Here is a 12,711-nt window from a genome sequence, read left to right as displayed (position 1 = left end):
TAGAACTTAATCTAGCATGGTACCTGACTGATGGTAGGAATCAAATTTAGAGCTCATTGCCTAGAGACACTATTTCAAATACTTGTCTGTACAATCAAAGATGTACAAGAATCATATATTGAAGTCTTTATCTTCTTTAAAAATTTAAGTAGATTAGTATTTAGTCTGTTTTCTTTTTGTATATAGACTGAAATTTAGAAGTACTCATTTTTAAATGAGATTTTAATTTTAATGGTTTTATTAATATGAATACTGGAAGAAATTAAATGAAAGAGAAAATCTAATGTGGCCAAGAGCCAACATTCTTTCCCTTTTAAAAAGCAGCAGCAGATTGATTACAACACCTAATTTTAAATAATTATTTTAGTATTCCCAATGGGGAAAAAAAGAGAGAAGCAAAATTCATTCAAACTATGCTTTTAACCATACTGTTTGGATCAATATAACTAATTCAAATAGCTTCACAGGAGGAGGTACACACATTTCTGTTGGTGGCTTTTATACTAAAGTTCTATCAGAAGTGTAACAAAAATGCTATCTGAAAAGACACATTTTTCCAAGCAATGGCAATTGACCTTCTACTGGAACAGATGAAAGAAGCAGGGCCTTACGGGGACAGCTCACAGGAAGGGGCTGCATGCAACAACTCGGGAGGTCAGCACACCCAGCTGCTGCTATAAATTCTAGCTCCGGGACACCAAATGTTTTGCCCCCTAGTTTCAGAGAATTTCAGTTTTGCGTTCAGTGTCTAGGCTGTTTACATTTAAGAACTAAAGATGGGGAAAGAAAAGAAGAATACTGGTTTACTTAACGGTCCTTTTAAAAAGATATTTTTCTCCCAGAAACTCCCCCAATTTAAAGAAACAAAGTTAATATTTGCTCTGCCAGTGTTCTCTACTCCCACCTTGGTAGAGAAAAGAGGTTTCCTTAGCTTAAATATTAACCAGACATTTCAAAGCTATTCAAAAGCTGTTGCCCATGTTAAAAAAAAATTAAAAAAAAAAAAAAAAGCAATAGGCTCCTAGAAAACACAAAATGGGAATAAAGAGAAGAGTAAAAACTGTGTTAAAATCCTCTACCCTTTTTGCATGCATATCTCATGACCACCATAATTATAGTGCACCATAGAGAATTCAGAAAAAATCCTAGTGGAGTATTATAATGATTACATAGTGACTGCCATAGACGAGACCACTCTTGGTCCTCTATCAGCCAAGAAGCCATTTTTATCCAGGAGCAGTAGAGATGGCTCCCACCTGGCAGCCAGGGCTGCTGTGCAAGCAGCATGAAAGCCACCATTCCATTCCTGTGGAAACCTGGTATGGGGTGACAAATCTGGCCATGCGAGGGATAGGGTGAGCAGAAATTGTGGGTAATGGGGAGACAGTGGGGTTAGAATGGGGAAAAGGATGAGGCGGATTTGGAGAGGAAAGGAAGAGTGGTGTAAGTTTGGCTGAATTTTGCCAAGTGGACTAGAATTGGCACCAATGCCTTATTTGGAATTTCCTAACATCTCACTCCTAAAATGATTTTCTTCTTTTTCATCTTCAATTGTTTGGCAGAAATCTGTATGGAATGAAGTAGACCAGAGCAAAAACTGTATCAGTAGGAACAACCTAATTAAGCAGGGCATCTAAGTCCTTCAAACAAAGGAGCTGGGCAACTGGGAGACACACTTATCTTGAGACACACGGAGAGTCTTGTGACCCAGGGATGCTTGCACTACAAAGGGTCTTTAGTGGGTATTAAACAGAATGGCCAATCCCTGGTCTGGTTTCTTGGAACTCTGCCACTGTCCTGACATCCTAGAAATGGATGCTACTTGCTTCAGTCATGCAGGCAGCTTCTGGGGCACTAGTGATATGCAAAACAGCATCAGATAAGGCCCTCTGGTGAATGCCCAAGGATTTTCTGCATTGGAAGTGATTCATCATAAATGATTGTGCCTGTCCCTGTGTATCATGTTTATTCTTGCACCTTTATAATGTTTTTATTCTTTGGAATTTCTTTTTGGCTTCCCAAATGACTCCTTCTCATTCCCCCTGTGAACACCAAAAGTCAAAGACATAATGATTTTTTAATAAGGAGCCGCATGGAAAGCAGAGAATTTAATCACAGCACTCATCATTTTCCTTTTCAATGAGTTGCTTTCTAAGGCAACAAAGGAATGGAAAAATTTTCTTTTAGAAGAACATTTGTTTTCACTCTTGGCCTCTTCTGAACTTCAAACAGCCTTTTACGCTCTCTTTGTTTTAAAGGAAACAAATGGAAAGCAAACATTCATAAAAGTGGACTTGGTGCTCAACACATTTAATATGACAAAGTGTGTTGAAATTTCAGTTAAGGAAAATGCAAAAAGAATCCAAAGTTCTCAAATTGCACAATCTCTATTTTCAAACTCTGATTGACTTGTGTCTCTTTTCTCTAACACCCACTTCCTCTCTCTCTCTCTTATCCCGCTCTGTGTCCCTAGTCTCCCGCATCCCACCTGTTTCTCTTTTCTGCCTCTCTCATCTCTCTTAGCTCTCTGATGTCTCTGGCATTTTCTGTCTCTGTCTCTGTATGTGTATGTGCCTGTCTGTCTCTCTCATCTCTTCGTCTCTGTCTCTCACCACTAAATACTGCTGGGGAACTAGAAAGCACTCTTAAAATTTGTCATTTGCCTTTTTTGCAGCTATATTGTATTAATTTCATTTTCAATATTTGCTTCTATAAATCAGAAGATTAATAGCAAGACTTTGCTAATATCAGGGTGAGTTTGTCCCCATAACAAGATAAAACAATTAAATTAAGGCCGTATCTCCAGTTATGTCTCAAGCCGTCAGGTCAGTTGCAACAACTGAGCACTGTTTCACATGTGCTTACATGATAGTGCCTGCCACCCGCATGACAGAATGGGGCAAGTTAAGAACTTAAATCCACCATAGAATTTAATGGTATCTTTTTACAGAAATTCATCATCAGTGTCCTGGGTTATACAAATTCTATAACTTTTCATCGAGGAGCACAGGGTGATTTTACGTATATTAAGTAGACTTCAAAACTGTTACATGGCTTACGATCATCCCACGTTTTGCTGATGAAAAAACGATGCTCAGGGATAAATAATTCCATGACAAAGCATATAGACAAAAATGAAGCCAATTATGGACCCAGGGCTAGAAAAAAATTTCTTCCAAAATCAGGTACTAGCCTAATAAGGATAACGATACTGAGCAACAGCGTCTGCTAAGAGGTCCCACAATACAGGGTCTCTAGGACCTTGGAAAAATTAATGCACACTGGCCTTAATTTACTCATTTTCTGCAAGAGTCTACTGAACCCTGAGTGTTTACACCCCTAATCCACAAATGAGGTAGAATAAAAGAAGCTGATACTTTTTCAGTATTTTCCAAACCACCTGAAATCTCACTGGGGACAATGAGATAAAAACATCTTCCTACTGCCAAGAGTTTCTAAGTTTCTAACAGTAATATTTATTCACGTTTAAAAATGGCAAAATTGAAAGAAAAAGGATTTTTTTAGGTGGGGAGAACTGAAGTAACAATATTAAAATAAAAATAATTTCACAAATATCTATTGTATACATACAAAATACATCTATCCTCATGACAGACAATACTCCCTCTTGAGGAGCTAAACTTACCTGGTTTCCAGAGAGATTTCTATGCCCAAAGGTCTAAAGAAACATGAAGCCATTGAGTTTTGATTTGAACTAGATGGAACATTAAAAGCTTGAAATGTGCCTATCATAAAAATCATGTGACAAGAGTATAAATCACGCATGTCACTCAATTTTATTACAGGCTACCAGCCACTGTTCTGTCAGTCTGAATGTGAATTCTTGAGCATGTACAATCATCTGCTTAAATATACTTCCTGAAGAGAATAGAAAAGAGAGAGCGTTCTAACATACTTGGATTAAACCTAAATCTTATTTTTACCTAGTAAAAATGTGAGACAAATATCAAAAGAAAAAGGAACTGTAGTTCATAAAGACAAAGGAAATGTGGGAAGTCTGTCACATCTTTATTATACTTAGCAAAGTGACCCAGTACTACAACTTAAATAAAAACAAGTTAGAAAAACCAAGATGACCTTGGGCAGGGGAGTCACGAAATTAGCAAAATTCTATTTGCTCTAACTCAGGTACTTTTTCCCTTTTCTAAAATTGACTTTAACTGTTTTACATTTTTGTCATATACTTCATGAAAGAGTCCCCTGAGGTGTAAAAGCTGATCGGCTAGCAATGCTTACCTTGGTTTTTAAGATTACAATCCACGGTTCACTTCTGCATTCGAACACTGTACGAGGCAGTACATTGAGAGATAAATAATTCCATCATTTCAACCTGGTGCTCCTGTGAAATGTGGTGCTAGGAAACAGCCGACAGGCAGTGCGTCTGAACAAATCATACGTTCTGTAATTGCCGCTTAGCTCTAATTACTACCGAGGATAGCGTTTGCAACTTGATTCCAGGGAGAGGGCAGACTACCTTCTGACGACACTGAACCAAATATATCCTAAAAGACTGACAAGTTACTTTCTTTCATGTAATTTTTCTGAGTATTTCCCAGCTACTCAGTAACTACCACTTTGCCACGGTAAAAGTAGAATCAAATAATCTGACACCCACCTCTACTTTCCAATGAAGCAATTTAATTCTCGCAGAATATGTACTTATTATAACAGTTTGGAATTTTTAGTATCACTCAGACTTAAGGGGATTGTTTTTTTCTTTTCTAGGTGGGCAACTAAATCTTTATTTTGAAATTGGTTTTTATTTAAAAAAGGAATATGTTCTCAAAATGTGAACTTTATTTATATTCTGCTAGTCCCAAGTAATTTATTTGCATACCATTAGACCTAGAGAATTTCTTTTCTGGGGAGTTTTAGGTTTTAAATAAAGATTCACAACATGTAATTCAAAAAGACTGAAGCAGATAATTAGATGTTGATAACATTAATAGGGATGTTTATGCATTTCAACTCAAAAATCTAATTTCAGTTATATGGGAGAATTACCATGGTGAAATTAGCAGTTATGTAGGATTGGAATTAAAATAATACACTTATTCCTATACCTAACTAATTTCACTCTCCATCTAGTGGCCTCTGACCATATGATCAGAATAAGGCTTCTGATATATCCAGGTTACACAGTGTGGCTATGACCAAATGGTTGTTTTGCTTCTTCTAAGCTGATTGTCACTGATACTGTTGCATTAGCTTTGTGGACATTTGACTGAATGAAACTTAAAATGACTGATGTTTGCAAATGTCGAGAAGGATTTTGCACTTTGGTTGTGCAACTTTTAGCATATTTGTCAATCATGGCCAACACCTCAGTGATGATGTACAGAACAAATTACACCCACCCAAATTCAGAGATTTGGTATATCTACTTAAGTCAGATTTGTGCAGTAACTATCAGGGATAGGTAAACCTAAGGGAATAATTAGATGTGGCAATCAAAATGGTAATTATAAAACCAGCTCTTAGAAATGGCACATATCTCTAGGCCTCAGTTGTTATGAATAATAACAACATAGGACTCTAAATGGAACACAGTATGGGAGCTCTATACTTATTTTCCCCCAAATAATAATTGTGCACTTCTTGCTCATGTAATACTTAGTTCTTCATGATTAAAATAAACTTATAGACACTGCCGTGGTTTTCACTTTATTTTTTATTTTATTTTTAAAAATCTATACCTACAATAGACCTCTCCAAAGAAAACTCTTTGCTCAGTAGGGATTATGTTGATGCTTCCTTTGAGGTATTTTTCTTTCACAGAGCTAGGCAAAATATTCCATTCTTTTCTGCTTGCACTTAAATCATGCCTGATTCCTGGAGTATTTTTCTAGAACATTTCCAGGTCTGGCACACTAGTTCATCGTAAAGCTCCCAAATCCTTGATCTGTGCCTCTCATAGGTCCTTAGTTTAGTTCAGTAGTACACAAAGTGTGGCCCCCAGACCAGCAGCATCTGCGTCACCCAAGAACTTGTTAGCAAAGCAAATTCCCAGACTCCATCCCAGACCTACAGAATCACAAACTCTGGGGGTGGGACCCAGCAATCTGTGTTTTTTTTTGCGGTACATGGGCCTCTCATCGTGGCCTCTCCCGTTGCAGCTCCGGACGCGCAGGCTCAGCGGCCATGGCCCACGGGCCCAGCCGCTCTGCGGCACATGGGATCTTCCTGGACCAGGGCACGAACCCGCGTCCCCTGCATCAGCAGGCGGACCCCCAACCACTGAGCCACCAGGGAAGCCCAGCAGCAATCTGTGTGTTAACCAGCCCTCCAGGTGATCTGAAGCACTCTGATGTTTGAGAACCACTGGTCCATGTATGTATGTACTAAGAGCAATAGGAGAAAGGGATAAGGAGCATTTAAGCCTCTATGGGAAAAACTATGGGAGAGACAAAGGCTTATTAGCAGAGGGGTGGCATTTGAGTGGTGATCTAAAGGACTGGAAGAGTCTGGATGAATCTGAAGGAGGCACCAGGCATTCCTCACCCGGCTAACCTATCACATGTGCCCTTGAGTTAATGCAGCCCCACCAATTCCAAGGTCCATCAGTCACCATCTTTAGTCATTCCATTCTTAAGGAAAACAAAGAAGACTTTCCTCAGTCCTATTAGCCTCTTAGTCTACCAATTACTCTCTTTTCCCTTAACTTTTAGTTCCTTTTAGAGCAGCCTACACTTCCTTTTTCACTTTTTTTTTCTTTTTTACTATCCCTTCACTTCACAAATCCTATGATTTGGCTTCTGATTTTTCCAGCCTAATAAAAGTATGACTTTGAAGTCCTTTATCAGTCTTCCTTGACCCCTGTACCAGGTAAAATATGATCCCATATCTGAAACACCTCTTTTCTAAGCTCAACTTTTGTTATTTCCAACCACCTGCTGGACCCTTCACACCTGTATCCCACTGGCACCTCAACTTCAACTTGTACAAAGTTAAACTAGTCATTCCAGCCCCCTGCTACCTCCCCAAGAGATGTTCCTCCTTTGGTGGTCTTTATTTCACTGCCTGGCACCATGAGTCTTCCAGGCACCACAGACTCTAAAACCTGAAGCTGTATTTGACTTTTCCCTCTTCCCTGATCCTGAATCAAGCTAGTTATCTTTATGACCTCTCTCACCTCCTTCCCCTTTTTATACCCATTACCCATTACCTCCATTTAGGTTCTCATTAGCTGTTCGCTAGCATAATCCTTTAACCATTTTATTCCCACCATAGTCAACTGAATTCTTAAGAAGGATAGCTCAAATCAATCATTTTTCTATTTAAATGTCTTCCATGGCTCCCCTCAGTGAGTTATGGGTTCTGAAATCCAATACACCTGTTCAAATCCCTACTCTGCTACTTACCAGCTGGGCAACATTAAAGGAATTAATTGACTTGCTAAGCCCCAGTTTTCTCAGCTGACAAGTAGGAATAAAACAGTACTCATATCTCATGAGGAGACCAGAAGGAACTAATCCGTGTAAATTCTTAAAGTGCAAAGAACATAGAAGGACTTAGTGAATAATAAGCATTATTATTATCATCACCAAAGCCTTTCACGGAATACAATTCCAACACCTCAGTTCAGCATTCATCACCATCCTCAAACTTAACTGAAAACCATTTCCTTACTCACACTTTCTAAGATATGTTAAACTGAATTATTCTTCAAGGGAAAAAACCAAGTCTTAGTTTTTTCTCTGTCCCTGGCTCCTTAGGCAGTACCTTACACCTAGTAATTGCTCCAGAAATGTTCACTGCATGAAGCACTGACCTGTTCTTGTACATACAGACTTTCTTAATTCTATCACTTTGTTTACACTGTCATGTTTCCCAGGATGCCCTTCTTTGACTGTCCCCTTTCAAATTCTCTCCATTTTCAAGTGGCATTTTAAATGCTATCTCTTCCAGGAAGTCTTCCCACTTCCATCAGAAGAAAGCATCTTGCTCTCCTCTGAATCTGCAATACATTTCATTTATACCTCCCTAATGGTACTTAAGACATTCTGTTGTATATGTGTCTTCTTCCCCAAGGAGCTGTAAGCTCTTCTGGGTTAGAGACCAGAATTGATTTATTGCTGTTTGCCTAGTTCCTTGTCCAGAGAAGCACTCAATAAATGTGTTGAATGAATGAATGAGGTAAAGGGAACATCTATCAATGCATTCTCATTATAAGAACTGTGCTGCTGTATACCACCTGATTAAAGGTTTTCTTTGCCATTGATAATTATGATGGTCTTCAAAGAGTAAATGGATTATGAGAATTACAGAAACAAGCTTAAGAGGATTCCTAATAATTGGGGTGTGTTCCTAACCTTAGGTTTAAAGTTAGTATTCTAGAATTCAGAAGCATTTTTCCTAGAAACAAAGTTATAAATGGTCACTGGATTCCTGGGATAGTCCTCAGAAGCTTAACTAACCCACAGATGTGTTAGACAGAACATTACACTAGCAATAGCACTTCAATGCCAACATTATTATGAGTCTTGAAAAGGAGTCAATATCCTGTGAATGTTTATGAAGATGCTCAGTCTTCCTTGCAAAACAGAAAACCATGAATTTTGTTTTCTTCTTTATATTTTAAGACACACTTAGAAAGCTATAACCAAAAGCCAATTTTCTTGTGTATTCAAATGATTACCTTTCATTGCCAGCATGAACGTGATCTGGTTAAAGAAATAATTTATAATTGTCAATTATGAACTGTAAATTTAGAAAATGGAAGTTCTCTGGAAAGCTGTCTATATGTTTGAATTTTTAGAAATCAGAACTTATTTTCTTTTTTACTTAGAACTCTAAATTTCAGCTTCTTTGTCTTCATTTTGCATAATTTAAAATTGATTGTGGCTCCTGATACTCTAGCTTCAGTTCCTTTACTGTATCCCCTGACAAATACATAATGACCTGTTAACAAACTTTTAATTACATTCATTAGGGGAATCCTTTATTTTAAATTAACTCTTGAGTGAGTAAATAATCCCTTTCTAATGGAAAAGTGATTGGCTTTCCAATTATCTGAATTGCAATTTTAGATTTTTACAAATTTACTTATTTAAAGTGGGCAAGCCTATATACAAGAAGTTGTCTATGAAAAAGACACATTTTCACTATTCCTTTTTGCAACCGCCAGCACTAAGCTAGACATTACTGGGGTCCCTGGTCCTTAAGAAGCTGACCATCTATTTGGAGAACAAAAATAATGTATCTGAAATAATTAGAGACTAATGCAAAGACACATAAAATTTAGTGTGAATTACAGGCACTGATGGAGAAATAGTACAGAAGAGAATATAACTTCCACAAGGGCAGGGATCTTTGTTTTGTTCACTAATGTGTCCTAAGCACCTGGAGCTGATTATGAGCTCAAAAAACAACTGGTACCAAAAGGAGAGACAAACGGGGGCTAGAATGGCTGGAGACAGTTTCATTGTGAAGACAGGACATTAGTAAGACCTGAAAATACAGTTGTCCCTTGGCATCTGTCAGAGATTGGTTCCAGAACCCCTGCGTTGATACCAAAACCCGTGGGTGCTCAAATCCCCTTTATAAAATGGTGTAGTACTCTCATATAACCTATGCACCGCCTCCCGTAAACTTCAAATCAACTCTAGATTACCTATAATACCTAATACAATGTAAATTCTATGTAAATAGTTGGCAGCCCACAACAAATTGAAGTTTTGCTTTTGGGAACTTTCAGGAATTTTGTTTTTAGAATATTTTTGAGCAGTGGTTGGTTGAGTCCGCAGATGGGGAACCCGGGGATATGGAGAGCTGACTGCATGTGATTCCATGGTTCCTCCTTTCAATCACCATCTACATCCAAATAACAAGTCCTGTGGTTTCTACCTTCAGCATACATTGCAAATCTTTCTGCTTCTCTGTATGTCACTGCCCCACTCTACTCCAGGCCATCAATATCTATCGAGCCTACAGCAAATGGCTCTTAACAGATCTTTCTGAGACAACTTAGGCACCCCATACTTGGTTCTCCACATGACAGCAAAGCAAAATATTTAAAAATACAAATCTTATCATGTTACTCTAGCACATAGTCGTTTCCCGCTGCACTCTTAATAAATTCAAACACCTTACCATGGCCTACAGTTACTACACAATTAAGCCCCTGCTTACTTCCAAAACCTCAACTTATATCACCTCTCCTTACTGCCCCCCCAAGATCTAAGCTTCTGTTCCCTTTCCCAAACATGTCAAATTCATACTTATCTCAAGGCTTTTGCCTTTGCTGTTCTCTCAGTGTGGAACTCTCTTCCCCCAATTCAGTTGTGTCTCAGCGCAGTAGAGACACCATTGAGGACTTCAGCAAGGTCTTCCTTCTATTACATTGTTCTGTTTTACTCACTCTAGCCACTTATGTCTCTAAAATTATCTCATCTTATTTGTGTACTGGTTCATTGTCTCTCACTAGAATATAATCTCCATGAGAACAACTATATTCTAGGTGCTCTATTCCCAGCTTCTAGAACAGTGTCAGGCCTGTGGCAGGCATTCTATACATATCTTAAATGAATGAATGACTACATTTCTCCAGCCTTTTCAAGTATTCAATATGAAGACACTTTTTAAACACCAAATGGTTTGAAGGACTCCTCACATATTATTACTTTGCATGTATATGCATAGTATTATATGCAATACTATTATGAAGTCAGTAACATTTAAAATAAAGGGACAGGCATACGTCAGAGATATTGCAGGTTCAGTTCCAGACTACCACAATAAAGCAAATATATCAATAAGTGAATTTTTTGGTTTCCCAACACATATAAAAGTTATGTTTATACTATACTGTAGTCTATTAAGTGTGCAATAGAGTTATGTCTAAAAAAATATATATACCTTAGTTAAAAATACTTTATTCCAAAACAATGTTAACCATCACCTGGGCCTTTCAATGAGTCACAGTGGTAACATCAAAGATCACTGATCACAGATCATCATAACAAATATAATAATAGGGAAAAAGTTTGAAATACTGTGAGAAGTACCAAAATGTGACACAGAGACACGAAGTAAGCAAATGCTGTTGGAAAAACGGCATCGACACAAACCTTCAATTTGTGAAAAACGCAGTATCTGTGAAGCACAATAAAGTCAAGTGTAATAAAACGAGGTCTGCCTGTATTTCATTCTACAGTAGGGCTGACATGCATTTGGCAAGAATACATTGGGTATGTGTGAGACATGGCATTTATTCAATCTACCAAATATTTGGTGCATGTTTCCATTTATTGGTACCCAAGGATCCTCAGTCCACAGATACCAGGGGACCCACTGATTGCTATGCGCACTTGCTATAAGAGAGAAGAATGGTAGCGTCCTAGTTAGAGCTTTCTCAAGACAGAGATAAGAATAAACTTGGCGTAAAGCCTTATCCTAAACTAAGGAGAAGCTAACTTATTTTTTGAACCCTCTAACACTTAAAGTACAATTTATTGGTCATATTTACACATTTGTATAACAATGGCTAACACAGATAACACATTATATGCAACACTGTTTTAAGCACATTATGCATATATTAATTCACCCGATCTTCAAATTAACTCAGTATGGGAGGAACTTACTATTATCTGTATTTTCTAGATGAGAAAACAAGACGTACAAAGTTTAAGTGTGTTGCTCAAGGTCACAAAGCAGGTAAGTAGCACAGCTGGGACTCAAACCCACACAGTCTGGCTCTAGAGTTGACACTTAAACCACTATGCTATGCTGCCTCGCTGATATAAGAAGAAGGTACCTCCTTTACAGTAGAGGAAAATCTCTTGCACCATACATAGCACATAAGAAAAACTGCATATCAGATGTCAGCTACTTGTAAATATGCATGCTTCACTCCCGAACATTTTCAAGTGTAGTTGTTTTTTCTCATTACTGCCAAATAAAGGTCTGAAATGCTTAGCAGCAAGTGATTTCATGAAGCAGTTCTATATCATGTGGGAAATTATAAGAAAAATCTAAATCAAATACCACGTCTCACTGTGCCTCTAATATCACTGCGAAAACAGCATGATTTTCTAGGACACATTGTGAAGTCTGAGGTGATAAGATAGCATATCTTAAAATGACTTGAAACCAAAAATGGATTTGTGAGTGTTATTTCCAACTTACCAAGAATGCTCTACTTTGACAGGTTAGAACATGAGGATACAGACCTCACCTTGATATATAAAGTCTGTAAGTGTGCAAACCTCAGTGATTTCTGCATAGTACTGGATCAGGCTGTTTATGAAGAAAGTTCAATATTAGCTTACAGGACCAAGACAGGATTCCGATAAGACTCAGATTGTTTTGTCCTTCATATAAGGCCTTTCATTTATTCTGCCACCCATTCCCTCTGTTTTAAAGAGATTAATTAGCTATCTTGTGAAATGTGAATGAATCAAGGAGGAGTTGAGTCTACTGAGCACAGCATATGTTTTGCAACATGACCCTTATGTAATAAATCTCTTGGAGAGCAGCTCTTCTTTTCCAAATGGGGCCTGTCTTCACTTTTCTCATGTGAGACTTGGCAAGTGGGACATTCTGAGTCTGACAGGCCGCTTCTCTGCTCCTCAGCTGACAACTCTTTTACACAGATGTCAGCTGAAACCTTTACTGGGGCACGTAGGGGATCAGAACTTTTGAGTCAGGGCCAACCAAGAGAATGCCGCATCCCTCAGCTCTCCGCGG

General features: G+C 38.1%; 1 protein-coding gene across 13 annotated transcripts in view; it reads right to left on the bottom strand.

Annotated features, from left to right (window-relative positions):
- The window catches only part of ZNF385B (zinc finger protein 385B), a 391,044-nt gene that overhangs the window by 98,254 nt on the left and 280,079 nt on the right, over positions 1 to 12,711 (bottom strand). The window contains exon 1 of one of the 13 annotated variants that reach the window (XM_067741354.1): positions 4,258 to 4,431. The exons of 11 other annotated variants lie outside the window; for them this stretch is intronic. The gene's annotated coding sequence lies outside the window, so the exon portion shown is untranslated. Of the gene's footprint in view, positions 1 to 3,646; positions 3,666 to 4,257; positions 4,432 to 12,711 lie in introns of those variants that run through there. One more of the 13 variants, XM_067741355.1, reaches the window with a different exon arrangement.

This window comes from Pseudorca crassidens, chromosome 6 (genome assembly GCF_039906515.1).
Source record: "Pseudorca crassidens isolate mPseCra1 chromosome 6, mPseCra1.hap1, whole genome shotgun sequence".
Lineage (NCBI taxonomy): Eukaryota > Metazoa > Chordata > Mammalia > Artiodactyla > Delphinidae > Pseudorca > Pseudorca crassidens.
The sequence above is the reverse complement of the archived record's forward strand: the minus strand, read 5'-3'. Positions and strand labels throughout refer to the sequence as shown.